This window comes from Toxorhynchites rutilus, chromosome 3 (assembly GCF_029784135.1).
Source record: "Toxorhynchites rutilus septentrionalis strain SRP chromosome 3, ASM2978413v1, whole genome shotgun sequence".
NCBI classification, from domain to species: domain Eukaryota; kingdom Metazoa; phylum Arthropoda; class Insecta; order Diptera; family Culicidae; genus Toxorhynchites; species Toxorhynchites rutilus.
Window position 1 is genome coordinate 288,498,291 of NC_073746.1, and position 20,436 is coordinate 288,518,726.

Below are 20,436 nucleotides of genomic sequence, written 5' to 3' on the forward strand. Positions count from 1 at the left end.
GTATTTTCACAAAGTTAGACATATAGTGGTGATCCCGTGTCCGAGTGGTTAGCGTCACCAATTATCGTGCCGGGAGTTTGGGTTCGATTAACGTTCTGGCCGGGGAATTTTTCGTTAAAGAAATTTCTTTCGACTTGCACTGTGGTCACGCGTATTCTAGAGCTTGCCACTCCAGTATACATTCATGGCGTATTATTCGGCATAGAAATCTCAACTAAGCACTACACGTAATACGTATGTTGGGAAGGCAAAAGTTCCTCTGGGAATGTTAGTGCCATCCAAGAAGAAGACGTACTGTGGTGCTGTGTCGGATTCACCAAAATGGAGATATGAATTTTTTGAAAATTTATTGGATTTCAATACTGAAATAGTAGTTATTCAAGATAAATAACATGAAAAATAGAATCTACATGTGATTCAATATGAAAAAACTATATCTAACGTTTCATCCTAGGACTAACCATTCTCGAAATATAATAACCACGTATCGAAAAAAATGGAGAGGGTTAGGTAATTGTTTTATTTTTTTTGTCTGATTTGGCGTGGAATTGCTCTATAGAACATTTTCGAAGGCGAAACATGAAAATCGACTCTCCTCTCAGTCGCCTCGCTTCGACTAGGACTACTTCGGCATTTGCATTGAATATAAATGAATTGATGAGCGTTAAGAGCGAGGATGACTGATCAACTTTTTTAGCAAATGTTTATTCTAATTGACGTAACGAATGAATACAAATGTGCCTCTTCATTCAATCTGACTTTAATCCACCTCGACATGAATCTCGTTGCCCACGTACACAATCTTATTCTAACTTCTATATAAAATAAAACGAATACGTAATTTCTGATGCAAAAAAGTGTTAATGGACGGCTCTATTGTTTAACCACCGCGAACTCAAACATCGATACATGCACAACGTAAATAGAATACCAAGTTATAAATCTCCCCGTTTTTTTCATGTAGTGGTAGACAACGATAAATAGCAAAACATAATTTCAACATGACAGTTGTACAGCATTTTTAAAATTAGCTTATTTGTATTGCAGAAAGTGTGGATCACATTAGCGATGTAATATATCTGATATTCTATTTACGTTGATACATGCATACACGACACATGAGAGAGAGAAACAAATTCAGTTTGGGGGAGTCACTTCAATTTGTCGTGAAGTCCATTTGACGGTGAAGAATGGAATGAGACGGAGCTTTGTTAGAACAGTTAGCGACGAGAGGGTCCGAATGACTGAATGACTGTTCACGTTGACGGAGAACTGCTGGAAGAAGCAAAAACTCATTTCCAATTGAATACCGATGGCTTCATAGTCCCCTGACTATCCTCAGTTGAATATAACATTGCTCAGCGCTGATACAAAACCTATTGATCAGAAGAAAAGTTTGCCTTCGCTCAATGAAGCACATGGCTCAGGCACATGGCAAGATCAATTTCCAAACACCAAAATATCAAATACCAAAATCAATTTCAGTATTGATTCTAACACCTTTTTTGACAAAATGGCAGCCGTTTGAAGAACAATTTTTTTTAAAAATAGTAAAATTTAAAAAATATCATATTTTAGAGGTTCATGCGATAGCGAGATGTCTGCAGATTGTATCCATATAAATTCGACATGAATCGGTTCAGTAGAACTTGAGATATCGTGTACGCCAGTTTGAAGGAACTAGTTTCGAGAAAAACGCGTTTCAAGTTCTTTGTTTTGGTCGTACCAGGAACTCGGTAAACAATAGGATTTTCGATAAGTCCTTTCTAGGGTATATTTTTGAATGCCTAAACTACAGAAATATGAAGGAAAACATTTTTGATATTTTTAAAATTTCTAGACTAGAATACTGCCTTAAAAAGTACGTGAAGAATACGCGTAACGCATACATAAGTTGCTTACGGGAATGGATATCCTCCTGGCTACCAATGTTATCAAACAATATAAGGGATGGATACATCTAGATTGGTTTTTGAATTGGTCCTATGTGCATTTGTCGATCAAGGAGTCGAACAACTTGATTCGCTAACTATCGTGACCATAGCGGTGGATTTGCAATCAAAAGTCATGCAACCAAAAGCCAAAAGTTTTGGAAATTGCAGCAAATATTGCAACCTGTAACTTCAATGATGGCCTACAGGGAGTTTTGGAGATGATTAAAGAACCTAAGCTTGAAATTGGACCGGATTGCAACAAATCGGATAAGGAACGAATAGAACGAGCAGAGGTACGATTGTCAGAAGCAGCTAGCAACAAAAAAGTGATAACATGTTAAGCGATAGATAACGATAAGATAACATGTTAAGCGTTGAAGGACGTTTTTATTGGTCCAGGGATTGCAGACTGAGGATACAATGTAAAATAAACGAAATAAATGTAGCTAATAATTTAAAACGCGTTTTTCTCGAAACCATGTTTACAAACTGGTGGGAGCTCTACTTTCGGAATGGTCCATCCGATATTGATGAAATAGTTTTTCCCAGATTGTCCACTAAATTTCCTGTCATCGCACGTAGGATTTTTTTAGATATTCTGAGAAATACTATTTTGGTGAATGCTGAATCTCGATTTTCGAGGCAAAAACACAATTTGTTTACAAAAAATGTCGCAATTTCGTTAAAAATCAATATTTTGAAAAAATCCTACGTACGATGATAGGAAATATATCCAAATCACGTGAAAAACCAATTGGTTGAAATCGGTCCACTAGAAACCTTGCAAAATCGCGAAAATCTCATATTTTTTATGGTGTTCATAGTGTACTACCCCCTTAAGTGGCACTTTGCTAAGAGTCGCATCGTTCTGTTTACTAAAGCAGATATACCGGTTTCATATGCTTGACTGAGCCACTTGTGGCTGACCTTATCAGAAGTGTTCCGATCAGTGCCACAAACTATCAAAATTTATTCATGAATGAAAGAATTAGGTTTTCCCCAGTGTCGGATGAATTCTCTTCTGTTGAAACTCAACACTATATCTGTCATAATAAGTATAATACAAGAGTCGAGACGCGTGAACTTTGTCTGGTATATTGAAAGAAAACAGCATGAACGAACTTCGAAAAGCCTGCATTTAGGCACTTTTATTACTCTCAAAAATTTCATGTGATTATCATGAATGTTAGGTTGATCTTCATCGCTTGCAGCGAATTTTTATTGAAAACGTGTTTAATTTCCATATTTCGATGTTTCACTTGCCAAATTTTTTTTTGTGGTTCATTTGTATGGCAGCCACCCCCCCTTAGAGAAGGGGAGGAGTGTCTAACCACCATAGAAACATTTATTGCATTACACTTAACATGCCAAATTTGGTTTCGTTTGCTTGATTAATTCTCGAATAATGCAGTAATTTGTTTTTCATTTGTATGGCAGTCACCTCTTTAAGAGGGGGAAGGGGTATCGAACTATCATAAGAACCTTCCCCGACCCCAAAAACCTCTACATACCAATTTTCATGTCGATCGGTTCAGTAGTTTTTGAGTGCATAAGAATCAGACAGACAGACAACAATCCATTTATATATATATATATATATATATATATATATATATATATATATATATATATATATATATATATATATATATATATATATATATATATATATATATATATATATAGAGATATACATATATATAGAGAAAAATCTAGTTAACTAGCTGCACTAGACATCTGTAAGTTGTTCGTTCAATTTCGTTATTCGCGTTGACGGCATTGAACTTCGTATTACGAATTGGGGGAGTGAGCATGACAATATTGTGAGATGCGTGGAAGAAACATTAAATACACAATGCCCTACCCCTTGCAGCTGACAGTATAACAGTGATGTTGGTGTTATATCATAGCAGCAGTAGCAGCACACATTTCACATAATTTCCTCCTTCAGCAGACAACGGTCGAATAGGTAAGCCACACTTAATATTTCCTCTCTGTATCGGGCGATTTCACTGTAGGATTATACTAACGGCATTGAGGAACCCTTGCAGTGAATATCTGAAGCTCCACAAATATGGGTTTGCAGAAGGAATGAACCCACCCTTAAAATGAAACTTATGAATGAGTTTTTTTTCCCAAATCAATTTAGTACTCTATGTGGATGTAAATCTCTTTTGCCTGCAAGTGGTGAAAAAATGTCGTACAAAAATTGTGTCTGATGATAATTTTATATTGTAATGGTAAGTTTTTGTGAGAATATCTGAAAACTTATAGAAAATAGTTTAAATTAGGGTCAGGACAACGCACTTCAAGTAATTAAATAACGAAAAAAAATGTCATACAAATTTTAGCAATTTAAAAATGCCTGACACCGTATTTAAAAATGACACCGTACCGAACGAAGTTCGAGAAAAATAAAAGAAGAGAAAAATAGTTGTAATCGAGCCGTTACAAGTGCAGATACTTATAAATTTCAAATTTAGTGTGAATTGTTAAAAAAAAATTATAATAGATTATATTAATATCAATTATTTGAGTGGGGAAAATAATGAATCGGATGGTTCTTTAATATACAGGGTTTTCCAACTTTAAATTCCGAAAGTAAATTGAAATAAAACACACTTAGAATTCGAATTTCGATGAAACTTTTATTTCAAATTAATGTTTGGTTTATGCCATTATGTGTGAAATGCAACATCATTCAAATGTCCACCTAGGGCTTTCTCGCACATCTTGATCCGGAACAGGTAATTTTCGATGACTTTTCGGCACATATGGGGCGGTATCTCGGTCATAACTTCACGAATGTTGTCTTTCAAATGTTCAAGAGTTTGCGGAGAGTTGACATAGACACGGTCTTTCGCATAACCCCACAAAAAAAAGTTTAGCGGGTTCAAATCGCATGATCTGGACGGCCAATTGGCATCACCAAAACGCGAAATTATGCGTCCCTCAAATTTCGTTCGCAATATGGTCATGTTCGGTCGTGTTGTGTGGCACGTGGCGCCGTCCTGCTGAAACCACATGTCATCCGTATCCATATCTTCAATTTGTGGCAAAAAAAATCGGTTAACATGCGGCCATAGCCGTCTCGCCGTCCTCATTTTCAAAGAAATGCGGCCCGATGACTCCACCAGACCATAATGCGCACCAAACAGTGACTTTTGGCGGATGCAATGGCCTCTCAACAATCACGTGTGGATTTTCTGAGCCCCATATACGGAAATTTTGGGTGTTCACATAGCCACCGAGCTCGAAATGTGCCTCATCGCTGAAGCAAATTTGATGCGAAAATTCAGCATTTTGCTGCTGTTGTTCGTTCATCCAATCGACGTATGCCCGACGCATTCCATGGCCACCACGCTCTAATTTTTGTACCAGTTGGACTTTATATGGATGTAGGTGAATCCTTTATACACAAAGCATTATGTTTTTGACGTAGGATTACGTCTTTCGGGAACATATTGGGGTACAAATTGAAAATCGAAAATCGAGCACATCGTGAAAATTGTCCAATTTCAAACGCTTATTGCTCAGTCATTTCATGATGGATTGATGAGATTTTTGCGTCAATAGATTTCGGTACTCCATAACAATTTTTTATAATGAACAAAATAATATATGTCATGAAACTAACTATCGAACAATGAAAAATCTCAACCCCTATCCTAACGGAAATACCCACTTCTGATTGGTCGAAATTGACGACACATGCGGCGAGTCCCTAACAGAGACAACTAAACCAAACTGCCTGGGGGAAATCGGCATTGCAAATACATGAAAGTAGGGGGAATTCTTGTTCCTACCGAAATATGTTCCCTAACAGAGACATTAAAACCAAGCTGCCTGGGGGAAATCGACATTGCAAATACATGAAAGCAGGGGAAACTCTTGTTCCTACCGAAATGTGTTCCCTAACAGAGACATCTACACCAAGCTGCCTGGAGGAAATCGGCATTGCAAATAGGTAAAAGTAGGGGGAGCTTTTGTTCCTACCGAAATGTATTCCCTAACAGAGATATCAAAACCAAGGTGCCCGGGGGAAATCGGGATTACAAATACAGTAGAACCTCGATTATCCGCGAAGGTGAGTTCCCTAGTAATTATATGAATCTTCCCGAAATTTTTCAGTGAATGGTAGAGTCTTGCTTTTTTTTGTTTTGGTCTTGGCTTTCACATTATCTGATCAATGATGAACACGACCTTACAGATTGATAGTTCAATAATTTCTGTACTGATGAAGCATTGTTTTCATGCTATAATTTTTTTTTTCGTGTTTGTACCTCATTTTTAGTCATATATTGCGTTACCCGCGATTTTGGTTATACGCGATGACCTGGCCCGACTATTTCGCGGATAGTCGGGGTTCTACTGTATATGCAAGTCGAGGGCATTTTTATATTGCAAGTAAGGTGATTGATACGATTAATTCCAGCAAATAAAATTAAAATTTTGAACTTTAATGTTGGTTGCTTCGTGAAATTTCATATCAATGACCGATCGTGTGTTGTGAAAAATTTAGCACAAGTTTAAGTGTAAAATTGTGTATGGTAGCAGTAGTGTTAAAAATGATTTGATATATGGAACGATTTATTTCAACTTTCATAAATAAAAACCAAGGTGTGTTTCCGCTCGTGAACAGGTCGTTTGGCTGTCTGTTTTGTTGTGTTCATTTTCACCCAAGGAAAATTTATACGGCGAGAAAAATTGGCAAAGTAAAGAAATATTAGAAAAAGTGATTTCCCATATGCTCTACATATAGTATTGGTGGTTGTTAGTCCAATTAAAATTCGCATTGGGTTAAGTAAACGCTCAGAAAGTAAAAATTATGAAACAAAATTACCTTTTCCATTTCAAATGTGTTTTCTCTATATTAAAGTAACATATTTTTACTGATGAAAAAAAATGATAATTGTGTTCGGTATTGGTAATTATGTTATATTACATTGGTGAGTTTTTTTTTTATTTCATCCATACATGCCTCCTGTCATCTCGTCTAGGATCACAGAGGGCGGTTTTCATCATATTTCGTTCCACTTCGGTATCTTTTATGTGATACGCACCATCCAACGACTGTTTACCATCCTTCTGTCATCATCACTCGGTAAACACTGCTGGAGTGAACAAACAATACCCAACAGCCAAACAAAACGGCTCTTTTCAGGGCCACCAAATCATTATCTAAGAGTTTAACCATGAAATTCTTCGAACATATCCAAAATCATCAGATAGCCTAACGTAATCCTACGTCAACTATGCGGTCGTGCTTCGGACACAACCCTCCTGTGACTTTTCATATTATGTTATGTATGCATGATAAAACTTCAATTACGACTCTAGGTGAAAAGGCCCGGCTTATTTCAAAAATGTACTTATTTTTTCGATAATGATTTAAACAAATTTGGACAAGGAAAGATATAGCACCGCATGAATCCATCCCATTTAGTATGATATATACAAGCATCCGTTTTACCCCAATCAAGTGACAATTTTTCCCCAGTCTTAAAAAAAGTTCTATTTATCTTTTTAGTAAAATTTGTTATTAGTAAAAGTCGTATTGTTATAGTCAAAATTGATATTTTGAGTGGGTGGCCAGTCCAACCACCAGTCCTCTTAAATGTCAACGCATTGTATTCGTGTAGTCTAATGAGGGTTTAACCACCGTCTTTCAAATTTCACCGACTACCAATACAGACGATGAGAAGCTCACTGAAATTAACCGGAGTATTCCAAAACCATATAACGTTGCACACAGAGCGGTTATGCCGTCCGATCCAATTCAAGGTGTTTTTTATCCCCCTACAATGCAGTTTAAGGTGTGAATAATCTTCCGTAACACTTTTTAAATTGAAAAATTATTCCTTTCTCCCGTTGGCCCCCGAGGTGTAGGGAACTGCTTTTAGTGTTTACTGCGGCTGCTGCTGCACAAAGCACATTGCATTGCATTGTGCTGCTGCTGCAGTCGGAAGTGAAGAAATATGAGCGGAATAATGCAACAACAGCTAGACATTAGATTTGCTCCGGTAGTGCCATAATTTCGGATGCATACAGTTTTTCACATATACCCAAACACAAGTCCAACCTAACGATATGTGGAACGGAAAAACTGGGAAGTAGCAGGCGGTAAAATTGGACTGGGAGTGATCCACCCAAAAGTCGAAGAATGGTGCAAAAAATTTACGATAGGTAAGTGCCAGCCCTGAAACGGCCGTATCGAGGATGGAGCCCAGTGAATAAAATTCGAAGGTGCAGACTTGCGGCTATCGAGAGAATGTTTATGCATTGTTCTACCAGCGCCAAAACTACTGCTCTCTACAGTGTGCATCGGGGCTGTGTACCTGCACGAGGTTTGATTGTTTTGGGGGGAAATGTTTGCACCGCTACGGTTTCATTCGAGCAATAATATATTCAAAGTTGAGTTTGGCCACTTTGCCTGGTCGAACTCGATCGAGAGCTTTTTGGTGAATGAAGGAGTCTTTACTCATTCAGCTATGGGAGATACAAATATTCATACATACATGAGCATATCGCTCGACTCGACGGAACTGCCTTCAAAGTTCCGTCGAGTCGAGCGAATTATGCTCTGCGAGACGATATGTACACATTTAACAGGGTTTTGAATTATACATGAGGAGCAGGTATAAGTTATAATTTTTCGAAGCGGAATTTTTTGCACCATCCGAATCTGATGCGACCGGAGAAAGCTGGTTAGGTGATTTCAAATTTGAGCAACCTAATTAGCATGGCTGACATTGGCACAGAGATTTATCTTTGTCGTGTGTTTCTGGTTGACCGTAGTTTTAGACAAATTCCAATCGCATAAACAGATGCATATTTTTGTATTTGATTCTGGACAAATAGTGGTGCTACTGATAGAGGAAATACGCTTATTCATTTCATTAATTTTTCAAATGAAACTCGCAGCCAATTCCTTCGAGAGTCAGGAACCGGAAATGATATATACCGGGGCAATCCTAATTGGACAAGCAAGTTCCATTACAACGGCAAGTTTCCCTCCAACAGTCCCTACCAACACTCCACTGCTGACTTACAGTTCTTTGAAATGGGAAGCACGGAAAATGTGAAAAATGCTTCCCAAATTACATTTCTCTCCAGAATTACCGTAATGAGACATAATGTGCGCTTTGAGTTACGAAATAGCCACCCCAGACGGAGGCACATAATGACGGAATATCGCACCGTTAGGATAACGCATCGTCACATGCAGCAGTTCTTGTTTTGCTAGATGGGACTCAGTGGGGGGGAAAGTGCAGAAATGAGTCCATCCAGTCCGACCATGTTGAGATGAAGGTACTTCATGGGAATTGTAAACGAAAGGTGCGATGGGACTGCCCGGCATTTTTGATGAATGTGGTTATCATTCCATGGCAGAGAAAATGTGTGTCCCGTGGACGGAATCGGTTGTGAAATTGCTAACTTCAGCGCAGATTGCGAGCATAAATTACTTCAAATGATGGCGAGTTAGGTGCAGCTGAGGTACAATTTAGATAGCTATATGCATAGAGAGAACTATGTACTTGCAATTTCTGAATTCTCGTCAAACTCTGTTATATAGGGCGGAGTCAATTATATACAATTTCTAATTTCATTTCCCTGTACATAATCGAATCAAAATCAACTTTTTTTAATTGTGTTATATACATATATAGGATCATATTAGATAAAAAAAATAGGAGAGTCTGTGTTATAGTGTCGCAAATATGGAGCAAAATAAAGAGAAAATCCGACATATTTTACAGTACTACTATGACAAAGGCAAAAATGCATCTCAAGCTGCCAATAAAATTTGTGCAGTTTCCCTATGGCCAAACGCTCAATTCGGACCTGTACTGCCAACAACTGGACCGCTTGAAGGTAGCACTCATGAAGAAGAGGCCATCTTTGATAAACAGAGGCCGCATTGTCTTCCATCAGGACAACGCCAGGCCACACACTTCTTTGGTGACGCGCCAGAAGCTCCGGGAGCTCGGATGGGAGGTTTTTTTGCACCCTTCGTATATACGGACCTTGCACCAAGGTAGTCAAAAGTTAGCCACAAAAGAGGCCTGTGAAAATTGGCTATCCGAGTTTTTTGCCAATAAGGAAGCGAGCTTCTATAACAGGGGTATTATGAAGTTGGCATCTCGTTGGGAACAAGTCATCGAACAATACAAATGAAACACATATTTCTGCATTACTCGAGAATTATTCAAACAAATGAAACCAAATTAGGCATATTGAGGTTTTAGGGTGCAATAAATGTTTCTATGATGGTTAGGCTCTCCACCCCCCTTTTCTAAGGGGGAGGGAGGTGCTACCATACAAATGAAACACAAATTTCTGCATTACTCGAGAATTATTCAAGCAAATGAAACCAAATTAGGCATATTGAGGTTTTAGGGTGCAATAAATGTTTCTATGGTGGTAATATTCTCCACCCCCCTCTCTTAGGGGGGCTGTCATACAAATGAAACACAAATTTCTGCATTACTCGAGAATTATTCAAGCAAATGAAACCAAATTAGGCATATTGAGGTTTTAGGGTGCAATAAATGTTTCTATGGTGGTAATATTCTCCACCCCCCTCTCTTAGGGGGGCTGTCATACAAATGAAACACAAATTTCTGCATTACTCGAGAATTATTCAAGGAAATGAAACCAAATTAGGCATATTGCGGTTTTAGGGTGCGATAAATGTTTCTATGGTGGTAATATTCTCCACCCTCCTCTCTTAGGGGGGCTGTCATACAAATGAAACACAAATTTCTGCATTACTCGAGAATTATTCAAGCAAATGAAACCAAATTAGGCATATTGAGGTTTTAGGGTGGAATAAATGTTTCTATGGTGGTAATATTCTCCACCCCCTCTCTTAGGGGGGCTGCCATACAAATGAAAGACAAATTTCTGCATTACTCGAGAATTATTCAAGCAAATGAAACCAAATTAGGCATATTGAGGTTTTAGGGTGCAATAAATGTTTCTATGATGGTTAGGCTCTCCACCCCCCTTCTCTAAAGGGGGGGGGGGTCTGCCATACAAATGAAACACAAATTTCTGAATTACTCGAGAATTAATCAAGCGAATGAAACCAAATTTGGCATTTGGAAGTTTTAGGATACAATAAATATTTCTATTGTGGTTAGACACTCCTCCCGCTCTCTAAAGGTGGGCTGTCATACAAATGAATCATAAATTCCGGCATAACTCTAAAACTAATCAAGCACAATTTGGGATGTGAGGGTTTTTTAGTATGAGAAATGTTTCTATAATGGTGTGACACTCTCTCTCCTCTGGAATGGAGAGGGGGTCCCATAAAAATATTACACATATTTCAACTATCAATTTTCCATCCAAACATGACAATTGAAAATTTTCGGAAAACTCTGAAGGATAAAGGGAAAATTCGGAAAATTAAATTCCCATATGTTCTACAATTACATAGTGACAAGTGCTGTTAGTCCATTTAATGTTTGCGCTAGCGAAATTGATATTTGTTCGAAACTGGAAATGGATTTTAATGTGATGAAACGCACTCCTATATCTTCTTCTATCTATACAAAAAAAAAAGGATTGCCGGATGCGTTGATAAGATCAGAATTCGAAGAAGGAATTGTCCTATTTAGGGCTGTCAATTTACTGCGCTTGTCATATTTTCTGTATAAAACATTTATTCCATGTAACGGAGAAACATGTTATTTGCAAGTGGTTGAAAAATCTTGAACGAGAATTGTGTCTGAAAATAATATGATATTATAATGATGAGTTTTGTAAATTCAACGGAGTCGATTAGAAGATCAATCAATGAACAGTTCTGCGATTGGACCCATGAATTTGCTCATAGTAAGAAAATGTGAATGTTTGAAGGTATTGATAACAAATAACAAATTTTGGGCGGGACGAAGTTTGCTGGGTCAGCTAGTTGTTCATAAAAATCCTTATTAAGAAACCCGTCTCTGTGGAAATATTAATCGATCGGTCGCCTTTTTTAAACGGTTTTATTTAGCTTCACCTGTTTGTATATACGTTTGTAGCTTTGTAACTTTGTCTGTAGCGCTATCCCACATAAATAAAAATTTGACCCTCTTCCTGTTGACCGACTGATCTGAAATTTGGATCACAGCTTTATTTCTGCAGTCATTATAAAACTGCGTATTTCATGATCTTGAAAACCCAAGATGGCGGCCGCCACAAAATGGCGGATTACATATTTTCTCAAAACCCCATCTATTTGGGGTTTTCCAGAACCCCATCAATATGAGTATCAAATGAAAGGGCTTGTCTAGTAGAATACAGTTGTTTATGAAAAATGTAAATCAAAAATGGCCGCCACCGCAAAATGGCATCACATATATTTTTTTTAAAAACTCCATCAATATGGGTATCAAATGAAAGGGCTTGGATAGAAGAACACAGCTATTTATGAAAAATTCAAATCCAAAATGGACGCCACCACAAAATGACGCCATATATTTTTTTCAGAATGATATAAATATGGGTATCAAATGAAAGGGCTTGACTAGTGGAATACAGTTATTTGTGAAAAATGCAAATCCAAAATGGCGGCCGCTACAAAATGGAAGATTATATATTTTCTCAGAACCTCATAAATATGGGTATCGAATAAAAAAACTTGATTAGTAGATCCCATTTATTTATAAAAAAAAGTTCAAATCCAAAATGGCTTCCACCACAAAATGGCCCAATATATATATTTTATAAAAACCATATCAATATGAGTATCAATTGAAAGGGCTTGACTAGTACAACAAAGATATATATGAAAAATTCAAATCCAAAACGACCACCACTACAAAACGGTGAAACGATGATTTTTTTTTTCAAATAATATAGGAATCTATATTAGAACGTAGTAGATCAGCGTTACTCAAACTGCGGCCCGGCGAGCTCTTCTGGTTGACCCATCTGGTGTGTATGATGTTTCGAACTCATATACAAAAATCTATAAATATTGGTTGATGTCCGCGTTCCTCACTCATTCGCTGTCCCTTGTCAGTGCTACCAAATATTTGTAATAAAGAGTTTCATTCTTGAATTTTTTAAATATTTATTTCTCGCTGGTTATAATTTTGTAGTACATTCATTTTTGTTTTGCGGCTCGCGACACCATGGCCGCAAATCCAAGATGGCCGCAGTCCCCAAATAACCAATTACTTTTTTTAATGGTTTCATTCAGCTTGATCTGTTTGTATGTATATTTGAATGTCTGTGGGGTAGGTACCATGTATTTTTGCAAATCCCTCAATGTCGGTAATACAGTACATCATAAAAATATTCCGAGGAAAATTAGGTAAGAAATAAAAAAATTTGAAAAAGTTGAATGGTTTTATTATAGAAAAATATGATAATGATACAAATAATACACTAAAAACTAGAAAATAAAATAAGTAAAAAAAGCTTTTTAAGTTAAACGGTTTCTTTGTGATTAAACATAATAAATATGCAGATAATGTTCTAAAAGCTAGAAAATAATTAGGCAAGAAGCAGTTAGCAGTTATCATACCCCTTCCTTCATTTATAAGGGACATTGATGAGACTATTTCTTTTTTTTTTCAGAATACGAAACGAAACGTATGGTTTTGGGTACCAATAAAAATAGTTACCTCGATTTTTCATTCGGAACTTGCTGCGAAATGTTGATTTGCACGATAATATACCCTTTGCAAAATATTAGCTCATTCGAACTTCATTATTAGTGTCACAGACGTAAAAATTTGAGTTATTTTGAAAAAATGAAAGATCACCGAAAATCGGAGTTATCAAAAAAATTTGTTGGTGCCAAATGTCTTGGAATCGCATTACTCTTGGAGATTTACTGTTATCTCGAAAAAAAAAATTGTGAAAAAAATTTTTTTTTGTGCTTGGTCGTTTTTCCGTCTGAAAACTCGATTTTTAAGAAAAAAACATTTTTTTTAGAAAACTGTAAATCTCGATGTGTCTTGCAATTTTAAGACATTTGGCATCAAATTTTTTTTCGGAAACCCCGATTTCCTTTACTACCCTATGGGTAATTTTTCGATTTTCAAAAAAGTCAAACTTTGACCGCTCTCCCTTAAGTCCGATTGAACTGATATTTGGCATAGGGTGTTTTTTCGAGGTGGTAAACATTTTGTATAGGGTACCTTTTTGAAATTTTAGGGTCGTTATTTTCCCATACATTCATTGGCACCCTAGTCTCGGCTCAGTCCCTAACCGTGAACTAAGTGAACCAGTTCTTTTGAACCGTTCTTTCTCTCAACATTGAATGTTGGCTGGAACCCAACAAACATAGGCAGCTTCACATGTCTTGGCATTAATATCGTTAGATTAGATAGGATATTTTCTAATTTGTATGTTATTTAGTTTTTTTTAATTAGGGTAAGTTGGGGTGATTTGGACCACCCCTTTATCTCAGAAGGTACGACTCAACATGTTTTTTTATAATGTCATCTCCTTCTATTGTTGAACCGTATGTATAGTAATGCATCGAAATCCGGACGCTTAAGCTCTTACGAATATAACTTCAACTACTAAAAAATATTGACATATCATAGAATTAACAATTAGCGTTCCATTGGAATAAGAAGGCCTTCATCTATGTTATGAATCACAAAACTACACAAAATCATGTTATATTTGTTCAATATTTGAAATTTCTTTCATCGTGTCGTAATTTAAAATCCGGACACTTTTTTAATCATACTTCGAAATCCGGACACTTTTGTTTTTTAATTTTTTTTATTTATTTGTTAATTGTTAAATACCAAGTGTGGATTGAAAATAAATTAAAAATATAATGAATGTAACGCCTAAGGGTCATGAACACCCCTGCTACATTCCCGGAAGTGTTACACGCGTTATAAATCATGTACCCATACCAATGTTAACATACACAAAAATTGTTCACATAATACCATTGTTCGCAACTCCTATAAAAAGAACAGCATCCAATAAATCACTCTCTTTCATCTACTGGAATTCACCCGAGTACGTCGTCTATAGCAAATCCGAAATACATTCTACGTTGAAGGCCGGTTCGCGAGCATTTATTCGGAGTTCGGAATCGGTAATTATCCTAAATTTTACATTAATTATTGTAGAACTTATTAACGATGCATCATAAGTAGCGGGACTAAAGGGAAACGGGTTTGGTACAAAAGTGTTTTTTATTAATTCAATTATTTATTGTATTTTCATAAGATGACCACTACAAGATGACGACATTTATATATATTTTCACAATCCTATCAATATGGGTATCAAATGAATTAGTAGAATACAGTAATTTATGAAAAATGTAAATCCAAAATGGCGGATTACATATTTTCTCTAAACCCCTTCATTATGGATATTAAATGAAAGGTATTGACTAGTACACAGTTATTCATGAAAAATATAAATCCAAGATGGCGGCCACTACAAAATGGCGGAATACATATTTTCTCAAAACTTCATCAATATGAGTATCAAACGAAAGAGATTGACTAGTAGAACACGATTATTCATAAAAAATGCAAATCCAAAATTTTGAAGAAATTGATGAATGATTTTATTGTAGAGAAATATATTAATGATACAGATATTGTACTAAAAACGTAAACATAAAATAATTGAAAAACACTTTTTAAGTTCAACGGTGCATTATGATTAAACATAACAACAATACAGAAAAAGTACTAAAAATTAGAAAATAATTAGGCAAGTAGCAGTTAGTAATTCTCACACCCTTTTCTTCATTAATCTAGGGCATTGATGAGACTAAAATAAAATCGTGGGGCATGTAATGAAATAACCAACTGTATGTAATGGAAATCTGACGTGAACCATTTTGGATTTGCATTTTTCATAAATAACTATGTTCTAAATATATGGAACCATTTTGTGGTGGCGGCCATTTTGGATTTGTATTTTTCATAAATAACTGTGTTTTACTAGTCAATCCCTTTCGTTTGATACCCATATTGATGGAGTTCTGAGAAAGTATGTATTCCACCATTTTGCAGCGACTGCCATCTTGGATTTACATTTTTCATCAATAATTGTATTCTACTAATCAAGCCCTTTCATTTGAAATATATATATGGCATCATTTTATGCTGGCGGCCATTTTGGATTTGAATTTTTCATAAATAACTGTGTTATCCTAGTCAAGCCCTTTCATTTGATACCCATATTGATGGGGTTTAGAGAAAATATGAAATCCACCATTTCATAGTGGCGGCCACTTTGGATTTTCAAGATTATGAAATACGCAGTTTTACAATGACCGCAGAGATAAAGGTGTGTTCCAAATTTCAGATCAATCGGTCAACAGGAAGGGGGTTAAATTTCTATCAATGTGGGACAGCGCTACAAAGTTACAAAGTTACCCACGTACATACAAACGGGTCATATCGACCTCGTCCTGGAACAATTTGATGCAGCGAAACTGTAAGTTTGATAACAATAAATGAAATAAATTGCATTTTAATTTCTGCACATTGTGTGGGGTGACATTTTTTTTATCCCATTTATTTATTTTAGGCTCATTAGCATTTTTAACTGTAACAGAGCCGAATTTCAATCGTGTACATGTCACATGGTTATCATATATATAATTAGCACATTACACAGTTGCCATTTGCCAGTATTCCTTCTATACCATTGCATATCGTACATTTACACAGTAGCAATTTAGGCTTAAGAGTATTCTTTCTGTTCTTCCATTATCCGGTTAGACCACCGGACAGCGGAGACAGTTGATATGATCATTGTTGAGTTATTAATAGAACAGCAGCCCGATGTGTCTTGCAGAGCAAAGTAGTTGTATGGATGAATCGATCTTATTTCGACCGTGGATCGATTTCCATTGCTGATGATTGTTGCGTGGACGTAGTTATTTTGTAACAACACAAAGATGGTCAATGAGGGCCCTGAGTTTGTGTGGGGTGACATGGACACGTTTCTGTGGGGTGAATTGGTCCTACAGGTTTGAGGCTTTTCTTTGGTCTAATGGATATCATAAATGGATGGATGGATGGATGGGCAGACAACGTTGGAAGAAGGAGGAGCTTGAAAGAGCAACGCAGGCCATCAAGGACGGATTGTCTTCGACCAAGCATTGAAGGTGTTTGAAAATGCTAGAACAACAGTGCACAGATCCATGCAGAATTCAAAATGGTCTCAATACATTTTTTATGGTGTGAAATCTGGCCAAGACACCAGGTATTCAGTGTTGCCACACGTACAGATTTATTTCACTCATCAAAAAGTACAGATTGATACAGATTTTTTCCGCTTGTGAAATTTCTCTCGAAAATGTTATTGAATGATAGTACGCAATCTAAACTTGGAAAAACTATGTATAAGCATAATCAAACGCACGAGTGATCTGAGGCTAGCAAATGTTAATGTACATTGAATTCGACTCGGATTGCTTCACCTCGGCGGCTTGGGGTCTTCTCCTCGTTAGATGGTGACTTCGCCCCGTTGCATTGACATCCGAATAAATTTCATTACGGAAAAATAAAATCATAATAAAAATTACCGGTAGCGTTAATACGTAAGTACTAGTATTTGTAGTAAGCAAATCTAGATATAAATATAATATTTTCTAGTAAACAAATGAGTATTTTTTCATATTTCATGATTTTTCTCTAAAATGAATAATTTCAATGGTACAGATTTTTGGTATAGATTTTTTGAAGAAAAAGTGCAGATGAGAAAGATTTTTTACCTTCTGGTACAGATTAAAATGTGGGAACACTGCTGGTATCGATCCCAGAACACTGTTACTGATTGGAATATTATCGTGAATTTATTAACATAAACATAAGTATATTCTTGAAATACACACTGGATCAAATCACCCCGCATCAATTTTTAGTGTCCAAAAATCACCTCTTTTATTTTATGATATAATTGGTAATTTGAATCTTGATATAATGATTAAACATTATTAATTGAGAGAAAACAAGTGTAGCTCAGTGACAACGTGACATTTTGTATTTAGACCGTATTGGTTTGGAAATATTAGGCGATTTGCTTAGGGGGCCCAAATTCCTCCCCTTCCCCTACTAGGTAAATAAACTGGGAAAATCACGATAACTCGTACATGCAATAGGCCAAACAACGGATTGAACACAACGAAAACACATTTCTTCAATTAACTTTACTGCTAGAAGTTTATTTGTTCATCCAATTCCTGAATTGTCTCAGCTTACTCCGGATTTTTTTCTGATAAACAAAAAGTATGTAAAAATTAAACATGAATTGACAAAAATGCATTCAATTGATGATTTAGAGCTTTGCCGAGAATCAAATTTAATTGTAATGATGAAACCAATTCTAAAAATCAAATTGAGCATACATTAACCCTCCTGAACTCGTGCGCAGAATCATAACTCGTATACTCGCGTACGGTGTAACAGACTGTGTGTGTCTCTGTAGTATTGCTATTGTGTATTTTCAGGCGTTATTGGTGTTTATTTAAAGAAAAAGATATAATTGAATGAAAAAGTTCCAGAAAACATTAGGATGGGGAAAAAGTTATCCATTCTTTTCTCGTTGGCTGGCTTTAGAAATCAATATCTCGCGTAATAACGATCATACAATTTTTAGGCTCGTTGTAAAGGTGACATTTCACACTGAAAAAAATCTTTTGTTGTTTTTTGTTTGTTTCATTCAGTTATGAGTTACAGAGTGTTAACAATGGAGGTCAACAAAGAGAAAATCGGTACATATTATACTTTTCATTTTATAAATGTGAAAATGCAAGCCAGGCCGCTGAAATTGTGATTGATGTTTATGGTGAAATTTAATTTATTTAAAAAAAAATACGTGCAATTTAATTTATTTTCTAAATTTTTAAAAATATTTTTAATTTATTTTTAATTTAACAAAAAAATTTTAAGTGCAATACACTAAATTATGATCTTCTCTGTCGAAAAAAGGAACCGTTTGAAGCTAGCGACTGGCCAGAAACGTTCAGAATTGGCCAACTGAAGAGGTATTGTGTTCCATCAGGACAACGCAAGGCCACACAATTCCAAGAGTTTGATTGGGAAGTTTTAATGCATTTTATACCATATAGTTCGGACCTGGCATCAAATGATTATAACCTTTTTCTCGCATTGGAAAATTTCCAGAGCGATAAGAAATTGGGATCGAGAGAAGATTGTTAAAAACTTTTGCTACGGTTTTTCGCTTATGAGGACCTTTAGAATGGCAACATATTTTCCAACAAAATGGTGTATATTTCACCCAAATCGGACAATCCGAAGCATATTAAAACTAGTTTTGAATTTCACCCAAAAATAATGGATTACTTTTTCCCCAACCTAATATTTTTTCTTCAGCTTTATTTAGTTTCAATAGTCATTCAGCCTCCTCAAAACAAAATTATTGATTTTCGCTCTGTGCGACCGTTTGCGCGAGTATAAAAAAGGGTTAACAAAATAAGCGACGGTGTTACATGACTTTTGCTAGTGACTTTGCTATTGTTATGTTTTTTTGTTTTCTCTAAACGTCATCCTTATATTTTCGTTCCTTCCAGCGTAATCTGCTATCCATGTGTGTTTGGTTCAGCTATACTTCATTCGTTCCCGAACAGTTCGTTCGGAATCAGTTCGTATGGCGAACTACCGCTCTTTAAAAAAGAACGACCGTTCGCTCAATCTTTTTGGCGAACTAGTCCTTTCATATGGAGTCCTACATACTTTATTCGTTAAATTGTTTATTTGTTTTAATTTCTTCACTGTTTGTCTTATAATAAAAAAAAATTCAAATATATAATAATTTTTTTGTCTTATAATAATTTTTTTTTTCAAATATATTGTACCTCAGTCAAAATGATCATGAATTTCCTCCACTAGTCCACATTCACCATCTAGCACTGAAAACGAGGAATTGTACGCGTAGCCGGAGCTTGAATACGACCTCAGGTCGGTCAAGAGCTGATGCTAAGCTGAAGACCGGTAATTGGAAATCCCATCCACGAACCGAACGAAGTGACCTAAGACTCATCGAGTTTACTGCACCAAAAACAGGAGCATACGTAGCACCCTACCTTATCTCTGTAGAAAAGCACATCCTGGAAGAGAAAGAATCACAGTGAATCACAACGTTGTATCACCCCATACGATTTGTGGAGTTTAGAAGACCATCAACAAGCTAAAGACCTTAAGGGGGGACCCTACTCTGGAAAGTCGAAACATAACGCATTTTCGTGATTTTTTTCCGGATGTTGGAATTGAAATTGTGTGTTGGGACATTCTGGTGATTGGATATTTTTAGGAAGTTCTTTTTTATACTTTAGATGTCAAAAAGGTTAAAGAAGGAAATGTAGAAATTTGTTTGAACTTTCATTAAAAGATATAAAACAAAAAAATTAAAACAATTTGCGCTAACGAAAAATAAAATATTTAATTCGTTTTTCTAATTTTTTTGAATTCTGGTTTGCGTCGAAACAAAAAAAAAGTTTAAAGTTCAAATGAGGATTATAAATAAAATAAAAACAAAATCT

The 20,436-nt window shown here is 36.0% G+C and overlaps 1 protein-coding gene across 5 annotated transcripts in view; it reads right to left on the reverse strand.

The window, feature by feature from the left end:
* The window catches only part of LOC129776558 (ABC transporter G family member 20), a 94,373-nt gene that overhangs the window by 34,179 nt on the left and 39,758 nt on the right, over positions 1–20,436 (reverse strand). Inside the window, exon 1 of one of the 5 annotated variants that reach the window (XM_055782268.1) lies at positions 19,753–19,775. The exons of the other annotated variants lie outside the window; for them this stretch is intronic. The gene's annotated coding sequence lies outside the window, so the exon portion shown is untranslated. Of the gene's footprint in view, positions 1–19,752; positions 19,776–20,436 lie in introns of those variants that run through there. 5 annotated transcript variants of the gene reach the window in all.